The following is a 10542-nucleotide window of genomic DNA, read 5'->3' on the forward strand; positions in this document are numbered from 1 at the left end:
AAGAAAAGCTCATCAGTAGTTAGCGATGCCAGGGGAAATTTCTGTTCTTAAACACTGCTACACACTTATTTAGCCACTGAACAAAAAAAAATAGGCATCCAAATCTGTAGACTGTTTTTTAATACTGGAAGAAAATGAGGTTTTGTGAGTAGGTATATCCAAAGGTCTTTGTGGCCTCAAGGCTGGGTGACAGCTAATCAGAGAATTGCTCCACTCTGAGGAGTTCCCCAGGCTGTTCTAATAATATTTAATTGTACAGTTTTTAGCTAGTTTGTCAGACCTGCTGCAGCCTTCCAGCTTCGAAAAGGGTTCTGCCCATACGGTGATGGAATCACAACATTGCTTTGGGCTATTTTTGCCTCTAAGGTTTACATTTGTGCCTTGCTATGCATGACTTCCATTATCGTAAATAGGCGCTAAGAGAGCTTGAAAGAATGGACCAAATTGTTTCCTGCCTTCCTTCACTGCTCCCTTCCTAGTAATAAGTAACAGGAGAATTCCAGAACTGTGGGGTTCATTGTGTTTATGTTGCAGGAAAGTAACTCTCCTGTAAACCGAGCAGTGATTGGAAAGAGATGAAACCCAAGCTTTGGGTTTGGCAAATGTCTCAGTGAAAGTCATGTGTTACAAGAGCCAGAGAGGCTCATTGTCTAGGTATGGATCGGTTCTCTTTACATGCTGGTCCCAAATGAGCAGTCAAGAGCACCCTGAGCCAAACCGTATCCTCGTCTTAAAGGTATTCATGGAAGCGCCTTTCCATATGTCCTGCTTTTGAAGGCCCAGCATTCTGGTGCTTGCTTCTTCTGTCTCTGGAGCATTTTTTCCTGTCTGTAAGCCTGGGGAAGGGGAATAGGACATCCGGCACCCTATTCTTCAACTCCGTGGACCTCCCGCTCCCTCCGTCTTGGTTCCCCCACATGCCAATGTGGACAGTGTCGACATCATTAGCAGCATGGCGTAGTGGATTGAGCATGAGCCCAGGCATCAGAAGGTCATGGGTTCTAATCCCGGATCCACCACTTGTCTGCTGTGTGACCGTGGGCAATTTACTTCACGTCTCTATGCCTCAGTTACCTCATCTGTAAAAGGGCGATTGAGACAGTCAGCTTCATGTAGGACTGTGTCCAAGCCGATTACCTTGTATCCATCCCAGTGCTTAGAACAGTGCCTGGCACATAGTAAGTGCTTAACAAATACCACATTTATTATTATTATTGTTATTAGTCCCCTGTAATCCACCACTATCTATCCAACAGTGAAGTTCCACTCTCCATCCAAGGCCTCCCAACCTACCATTTCACCTAAGCACCTTCACTACTCTCCACCCTGTTGGCCAGGAAAAACTATTCCCACCCACAAAGACCTCTGATGTCTAGGCGACTTCTGCTTACCCCAGGCCGTCACACCACAGTTGGACTCTTTAACAAAGCTTGCCGAACTTGATGTCCAGATTTACACTTTTGACATTGTCCTCCCCGCCAAACTAAATTCCCCTGCTCAATTTTCCCTCCTTCAGTTTTGTCACCAATCCCCGATTCACCTCCATGATACAACTACCACCCTGTCCAACGCCGCCCTGTCTTCCACTCAGCTTTATCACTTCTCTTCCCTCATTGATTCTCACAGGTATTGTTTCTGCCAATTATTCCAGACTAATAATAATAATTCTGGTACTTGTTAAGCACTTACTGTATTCCAGGCACCATACTAAGTGCTGGGGTGGATACAAATTGGGTTGGACACAGTCCCTGTCCCACTTTACAGATGAGGTGACTGAGGCACAGAGAAGTGAAGTGACTTGCCCAAGGCCACATAGCAGACAAGTGGTGGAGCCAGAATTAGAACCCATGGCCTTCTCAATCCCAGGCCTGTGCTCTGTCCATTACAACATGCTGCTTCCCTAACTCAAACCTGAAGCTTCAGTACTCCCACCTCTTCCTTCTTCCCTCTAATGACCTTGCCAATTACTTTGTTGACAAAATTGAAATCATCAGGCATGAGGCCTCTTCATTCATTCAGTCCTATTTATTGAGCGCTTACTGTGAGCACTGTACTAAGCACTTAGAAAGTACAATTCAGCAACAGAGACAATCCCTGCCCAACAACAGGCTCACAGTCTAGAAGGGGGAAGACAGACATCAATAGCATCAATATAAATAGGATTATAGATATATACACATCATTAATAAAATAAATATAATAATAAATATGTACATAAATACACAAGTGCTGTGGGGTGGGGAAGGGGGGTACAGCAGATCAAGGGAGTCGGGGCGATGGGGAGAAGTTGGAGGAAAAGGGGGCTTAGTCTGGGAATCTCTCAGTTCCCTCCCACCTCTATAGCCACTTTCTCTCACCCTTCCTAGCCATTTTTAGGGAAGTAGTATGGTCTAGTAGAAAGTACCCCATCTCCCTGCTCCCATTCCCATCCAAACTCCTCAAGCAGATTGAGTACACCTACTACCTCAACTTCCACTCCTCCAACTACATTGTTGACCCTCTCCATGGCAATGAGGTTGCTCTTCCCAAGTCCATCTATCATTTCCTCCTTGCCTTGTCAATGGGCTCTACTTCATCTTAATCCTCCTCTATCAACAGCCTTCAACACTATGGACCCTCCACTCTTCTGGAAACACAATCCCTTTAGCCCCACAAGGCTATTCAGGGCTTATACTGGTAATTGCACAACACTGCTAAGCTCTGCCTTTTATACATACATTCAACCTTAGTTTCTCCCTATCCTGTCCCTGGCTGGATGCAGCTAGCATCCTACTACTGCCTCTGACTCTTCTTCATCTTCATCTTCCTCTACCTTTGATTCCCCAACTTCCCCTTCCTCCGGCAGTCAGAGAAGTCTTTCAGTCTCATCCCCAGGCTTCCAGACCTCACTGTTTCTGAATCAGCCCCTCTCCCCGAACCTCCCCAGAAAGACACTAGGGATATGAAGCCATTTATTTACCTCGATGGAAGGAAGCATCTCCTATGAATTAAGAACCTTTTTGTGGTAGAGGAGTTTGCGTACACTGGTGAAGCTTAGAGCTATGCCATAGAGGGTTATCCATAATGGAAAGGTCTAAGCCGAAGCTTCAGACAGAGTGGATTCACCTGTGCTGGGCAGCAGCAGCTTGGGAAAAGTCTAAGGCAGGTGATCAAGTAATCAAAATGTTGATCAAAGACAGTGGCAGAAACTCAAGTTTTTACTGCATGGAAGAAGGCAGTGGTAAACCACTTATGTATCTTTACCGAGAAAACTCTATGGATACACATACCAGAATGACTGTATGACAGAAGATGGGACGTTTAGAAGAGGGTGTGTCCATGGAGTCGCTATGAGTCAGAAAAGATTTGATAATAATGATAATGATGGCATTTATTAAGCACTTACTATGTGCAAAGCACTGTTCTAAGCGCTGGGGGGTACAAGGTGATCAGGTTGTCCCACGGGGGGCTCACAGGCTTCATCCCCATTTTACAGATGAGGGAACTGAGGCCTGGAGTAGTGAAGTGATTTGCCCAAAGTCACACAGCTGACAATTGGTGGAGCTGGGATTTGAACCCCTGACCTCTGACTCCAAAGCCCGGGCTCTTTCCACTGAGCCATGCTGCTTCTCCTAAAGCAGATCTGATGACAATTGAAGAAGAAAGGAAGCACTTATCTTCTGCAAAAGATGCCAGTCAGCCTTTCTGTTAATCCCAGAGAACAACTAAGCAGAGAGGGAAAGTCAGGAATAGAGTAGAAACAAGGTAATCAGGTAGGACACAGTCCCTGTCCCACATAGGGTTCACAGTCTTTATCTCCATTTTACAGATGAGGTAACTGAGGCACAGAGAAGTGGATTGATTTGCCCAAGGTCACACAAAAAACAAGTGGAGGAGCTGAGATTAGAACCCAGGGCCTTCTTACTCCCAAGCCCATGCTCTATCCACTATGCTATGCTGCTTCCACTTGCCTAATGTGTGACCTAGGGGAAGCCCTTTAGCTTATCTGTGCCTCAGTTTTCTCATCTGTAAAATGGGGATTAAATATTATTATTATTATTATTAATGACATTTATTAAGCGCTTACTATGTGTAAAGCACTGTTCTAAGCACTGGGGAGGTTACAAGGTGATCAGGTTGTCCCATGGGGGGCTCACAGTCTTAATCCCCATTTTACCGATGAGGTAACTGAGGCACAGAGAAGTTAAGTGACTTGCCCCAAGTCACACAGCTGACAATTGGAAGAGCTGGAATTTGAACCCAAGACCTCTGACTCCAAAGCCTGTGCTCTTTCCACTTAGCCATGCTGCTTCTCATACCTCTTCTCCCTTCCCTTTAGTCTGGGAGCCCCATGTGGCTCCCCTGGTTTTTTTTGTATTTACTCCAGTGCTTCATACAAGGCTTGGCACATAGTACACTTCTATAATAATAATAATAATAATAATAATAATAATTTACACTTAATAATAATAATAATAATGATGGTGTTTAACGCTATGTGTCAAGCCTACTCTGAGCACTGGGGTAGATACAAGGTAATCAGGTTGTCCCACTTGGGGCTCACAGTCTTAATCCCCATTTTACAGATGAGGTAACTGAGGCCCAGAGGAGTGAAGTGACTTGCCCAAAGTCACACAGCTGATAAGTGGTGGAGCCAGGATTAGACCCATGACCTCTGACTCCCAAGCCTGGGCTCTTTCCACTGTCACGCTGCTTCTCATCAGCCACGCGTCATAAATCTCATTTATAGCGGGAGCTCCACCGACATAGCAAGTGAGTAGTAATAGTAATAATGGCATTTATTAAGTGCTTACTGTGTCTAAAGCACTGTTCTAAGCGCTGGGGCGGTTACAAGGTGATCAGGTTGTCCCACGGGGGGCTCACAGTCTTAATCCCCATTTTACAGATGAGGTAACTGAGGCACAGAGAAGTTAAGTGACTTGCCCAAAGTCACAAAGCTGACAAGTGGCGGAGTCGAGATTTGAACCCCTGACCTCTGACTCCAAAGCCCGGGCTCTTTCCACTGAGCCATGCTGCTTCAGGTAGAGAAGGGGAAGCAGAAGCTTCGGCTTCTTGGTTCAGGTAGCAATGCCTGTTCTCAAAATGCGTCCAGCAAGGGAGGAGCCTCTCTGGGTTCTGTTGGTTGGGCTGAGGAGTCCTGAGGTCTAATGGGCTCAGGGTGTTTTGGTGTGCGGGAGGTCCTCTGAAGATGAATAATGCAATTCCTTCCTGCACCCTAGCATACTGAGGCCCTCCTGGTCCTTTCTCTAGGATCACCTACGACAACTCCGGTTTGGGAGTCCAACTCTGACCATCTTTTGCTGTATGTGCCTCAGAGTCAGGTTTCGTGTGAACCAAGATGAGCTTCTCCATCTGCTGTCTTCAGGCCAAAGATCTCACTGCTGGCTTATTTGTTTATAGCATTTGTTCAGCACTTATTGTGTGCCAGGCACTGTACTAAGTGCTGGGGTAGAAACAAACTAATCAGTTTGGGCACAGTCCATGACCCACATGGGGTTGACACATTGATCTCCATTCTACAGATGAGGCAAATGAAGCACAGACAGGTGAAATGACTTGCCCAGGGTCTCACGACGAAAAAGTGGCAGAGTCAGGATTAGAACCCAGGTCCTTCTTCCTCCTGGACCTGAGCTGTATCCACGAAGCCATGCTGTGTTTCTTGCCTCCATTCTTTTTTCTTAACTACATTTCACAGGAGCCTTCAAACCCTATGCATCTTTGGAGGAAACCAAACTCTGGTGGGGAGGAGGGGTTATTTTTGTGTGTGTGTGCACTCTACCAAATGGACATAGCAAGGAACACACCAAGAATCAAGAGGCATCCACACCCTCACATTAAAATAGCAGTATCTGCCTAGCACCCCCCCCCCCCCAGGAAAGAAAATTATCTTCTTTCAGAGAAATTCTGTGCATTGCTCTTAATCAATACAATTAATGTAGCTTTTATCTAAAGTTGGCCTCTTTTCTTGAGAAAGCCGCCTTTCACAAAGAATCCAAAATCAGAAGGGTCCCCAATTAAGAAAACATTTTCTGTTGTGCTGAATTCATGTTACCGTACCACCTCCTCCCATTTGTACTCTCATCAACAAAGGATGATATGCAACAAAACCCAAACTTCTGAAAACAAAGAGGAAGTAAGAACAGGACTACTCCCAATACAGATAAATTGAATGACAGCACATTCCTGATCATTGTCCATAACCTTAGTTGTCCAGCCCCTTCTTTTTGGGGTTTTTTCCACCTCCCAGGGATGTTGAGGACCAAATGAGATAAGTAATTTGAAAGGGATAAATAAGTGCTGTGCAAATTCAAAATACTCTGCCCAATTGTTCCTACCAGAATATGATGCTTTTTAGTGCATGATTTGGCTAGAACATGATGCGAAAATAGGGGAACGGAGTGCCATAATACAATCATAAATTTGGCCATAATGGGCCGCAGGTCTGTGCAGGATCTCACTGTTTCTGAGTCAGACGCATTGTATCAATTCATTAGTATTGTGTAGGGAACTAATTGCAAGTGTTTAAAGTTCACTGCTACCATATTCTTACTGTAAACCTTTAAGCAGTTACAAATTAGTTCCTTGTAAAATACTAATGAATTGACAGTGTGTTTTGATACAGAAGCACAAACACAATCATATTCCTGAAACATTATCAACCAGCCTCCTTTTACTTCAAAACCCTCCACTGGTTCCCTGGGTTTCTGCACATCAAGCAATTTATCTTATTTATTGAGCATTTATTGTGTGCAGAGCACTGTACTGAGTATGTAGGAAAATGCAATATAGCAGAGTTGGAAGACCAGTTCCCAACCCACAGGCAGCTTCAACAAAAACTCCTCACACTGAGTTTCAAGCCTCCACCTCTGGCCCCACATAATCCATCTGCTCTCTTGTCCTGCTATTCTACAACTCGCTGCTTTTGTTCCTTTCATTCATTTAATTGTATTTATTAATCACTTACTGTGTGCAAAGACAGTACTAAGTGCTTGGGAGAGTGCAGTATAAAAATAAGCAGGCTATTCCCTGCCCACAATAAACTTATAGTGGGGGAGATGGCTGTTAATATAAATAAAAAAATTACAGATATGTACAAAATGCTGTGGGACCGGGAGGGGGGATGATAATAATAATATTAATAATGATGGCATTTATTAAGTGCTTACTATGTGCAAAGCCCTGTTCTAAGCACTGGGGAGGTTACAAGGTGATCAGGTTGTCCCCCGGGGGGCTCGCAGTCTTAATCCCCATTTTACCGATGAGGTAACTGAGGCACAGAGAAGTTAAGTGACTTGCCCAAAGTCACACAGCCGACAATTGGTGGAGCTGGGATTTGAACCCATGACCTCTGACTCCAAAGCCCGGGCTCTTTCCACTGAGCCATGCTGCTTCTCATATGATGAGATGAATACAGGGAGCAAGTCAGAGTGACATAGCGACAGAGTGACAAAATAAAATATTTTATTTTGTTAGTATGTTTGGTTTTGTTCTCTGTCTCCCCCTTTTAGACTGTGAGCCCACTGTTGGGTAGGGACTGTCTCTGTATGTTGCCAATTTGTACTTCCCAAGTGCTTAGTGCAGTGCTCTGCACATAGTAAGCGCTCAATAAATACGATTGATGATGATGATGATGATGACAGAAAGGAATGGAAGAAGAGGAAAGGAGGGCTTAGTCAGGGAAGTCCTTTTGAAGGAGATGTGCCTTCAATAAGGCTTTGTAGGAGGGGAGAGTAATTGTCTGGCGGATTTGAGGAGGCAGGATGTGGGCTTGCCAGGTCAGTGGCAAGGTAGAAGAGATTGAGGTGCAAAGAGAAGGTTAGCATTAGAGGAGCGAAGTATGTGGGCTGGGTTGTAGTAGGAGAGTAGCAAGATGAGGTAGGAGGGGGCAAAGTGATTGAGTTATTTGAAGCCAATGAGCATACAATGCAACAATAAACAGACACATTCCCTGCCCACAATGAGCTTACAGCCTAGAACTACTCTGTTGTAGCAGAAATGTCTCTATTGTACCTAAATAATCTTTTAGCACTGGTTAATAAATACCAACTTTATTGTATTGTATGCTCTCAAGTACTTAGTGCAGTATTCTGCACACAGTAAGCACTCTGGGAGTACCACTGATTGATCGCTTTCATTCATTCAATCATATTTATGGAGCACTTATTGCGTGCAGAACACTGTACTAAGGGTTTGGAAAGTACAGCAACAATAGAGACAATCCCTGCCCACAACAGGCTCACTTTCAAGATACTCTTTAAATTAAAATGTAATTCCCCGTTTGTCTCGAACTTGCCATTCTGTGGACCTTCTGTTCTTAATCTGGTGACCTTTTCATGTTTGAGAGAATGACTTTTCCTCTCTGGTGCCCTCCTTTACCTTGTTAGTTGTGTTTCTGTTTTTGTTTTTTCTGTGGTGAACATTTTACCCGAGTCTTGCGAAGGACATTTCTAAAATAATTTTCAGTCCACTTGGTTGAACTGCCCTCTCAACTTTTTCCTAGTCAGTTGTATTCATTGAGTGCTTACTGTGTACAGGGCACTGTAACAAGCACTCTGGAGGATACAGTATAACAATATAACAGACACATTCCCTACTCACAACAAGCTTACAGTGTACTATTTAGAGGGGGACACAGAAATTAATATAAATAAATAAGGACTACACTTTTTCCTGGTTCTATTTTCTAAAATGAAATGTTCTGGTGTTGCTTTTTTGGCCTTCCCTCGCTCCACCCAACAGTAAAAATGTTAACATTATTGAATTGCAGGTCCAATCACAGAGCAAGTGTAAGTTTCACACCAGGGCTTAGCCACTGCTCTGAATTCAATCCAAAAGAGTAACTTCCTTTGGTTCCACGAGTGGCCATCCCAGAAAAGTCATTGAGCTGATCCAGAAACCTTCCCTTCTCTTTTCTTGAGTTTTCTGCTAGTCTTGTTTCATCTTCTGTTGAATCATTTAATAATAACAATAATAATGGCATTTATTAAGCACTTACTATGTGCAAAGCACTTTTCTAAGCGCTGGGGAGGTTACAAGGTGATCAGGTTGTCCCATGTGAGGCTCACAGTCTTGAGGTTTCTACCTATAAGGTAGAAGTGCTTGTATATTTGGGCTTTGCATTTGTCTTTGCCACTTTCCATATCTAGCAATTTCTCCATTTGAAGGGCATCTCCCCTTACTGTTTTCTTCATATGTCCCATTTGATCACCCCCTAATTCTTCCAGCAGTCCCTTGACCTTCATCCATCTCTCTTCCAGGGAGAGGTGGGGGGAGCCGGTTGTTGTAATCTATGTTGGCCCCGAAGGGACAGGGAGGAAAGTGATGGAGGCCCTGCAAGCCACACTTAGGTTGTTTGGAAGAGACTGAGGTCCTGGACATCCATGGTAACATCTTCTGAAATGTTGATTGATCTGTGAACAGGACCCCAGAGGCAGGCAGTGACCCAATCTTAATTTGTGGATACGATGATGGTGTGGAGAGGAAGGGTTACAAGAAATATAAATTGGGGGATCTTTAGGGACAGGTAGGACTTGCCAAAGACACATGGGCCCCAGCTAATAAAAATGGAACTCCTGAATTTTTCAACCGAAAACTGGGGAAACATCTGTGAACGTAGAAGAATATGTGATCTGTCTGAATGCAGGGCAGGGGGAATTCCGGGGGGGAGTTGGATGGGGCATTCATTTAAGGAGGAGGCTGGGAAAAGAGAAGGCTGCTGACAGTGTGAGGACACTGGTAGATGCGGCAACTGGCAGAAACACAGAGTAGACAAAGGAATCCTACCACATACTTGTCTAATGCGGTCGAGTCATTTCCGACCCATAGGGACACCACGGACACATCTCTCCCGGAAAGCCCTGTGCTCCATCTGCATTCGTTCTGGTAGTGTAGCTATAGATTTTTCTTGGTAAAAAATACAGAAGTGGTTTACCATTGCAGCCTTCTATGAAGTTAACTCGAGTCTCCGCCCTCGGCTCCCTCCCATGCTGCTGCTGTCCAACATGGGTGAGTTTTGACTTGTAGCAGATTGTCTTCCACCCCCTAGCCACTCCCCAAGCTAGGAATGGAATGGATATGCCTCTGCTTGACTCTCCTTCCCATAGCCGAGACTGGTAGAGTACTGGAAACTCTCCAGGTGCAACCCTGAGAGAGGACCACATACTAAGCCGGCTAAATAACATGATCCTTAAAAGAGAACAAAATCAATGCATAAATAAATATGATTGAATTTAGCCTGGAGGACTTTGGATTGCACATAGGGAAATAACTTGGGAAAAGACCTATTCCAGTTGAAGGCAATTAGCTGTCTTTGCCATCTGGGAGCTGGCTGTTGATGAGAAAGTTGAAAAATACAACTTTCCTCATAATAATCACTATGGTATTTGTTAAGCACTTATTACGTGTCAAGCACTATACTAAACACTGGGGTAGATACAAGATAATCCGGTACCACATGGGATTCACAGTCTAAGTAGCGGGGAGAACTGGTACTGAATCCTCATTTTGCTGGTGAGGTACTGTGAGAAACTTGAAAAATACAAC

At 44.4% G+C, this 10542-nt stretch overlaps 1 non-coding gene across 1 annotated transcript; it reads right to left on the reverse strand.

Moving 5' to 3' along the window:
* Positions 1–10015: 10015 nt before the first annotated feature.
* Positions 10016–10153, reverse strand: LOC119927773. The gene has a single exon (XR_005450745.1). It is a non-coding gene; the product is annotated as a small nucleolar RNA SNORA7 (small nucleolar RNA).
* Between the last annotated feature and the right edge of the window lie 389 nt (positions 10154–10542).

The sequence above is a fragment of the Tachyglossus aculeatus genome, chromosome 4 (genome assembly GCF_015852505.1).
Source record: "Tachyglossus aculeatus isolate mTacAcu1 chromosome 4, mTacAcu1.pri, whole genome shotgun sequence".
In the NCBI taxonomy this organism is placed as follows: domain Eukaryota; kingdom Metazoa; phylum Chordata; class Mammalia; order Monotremata; family Tachyglossidae; genus Tachyglossus; species Tachyglossus aculeatus.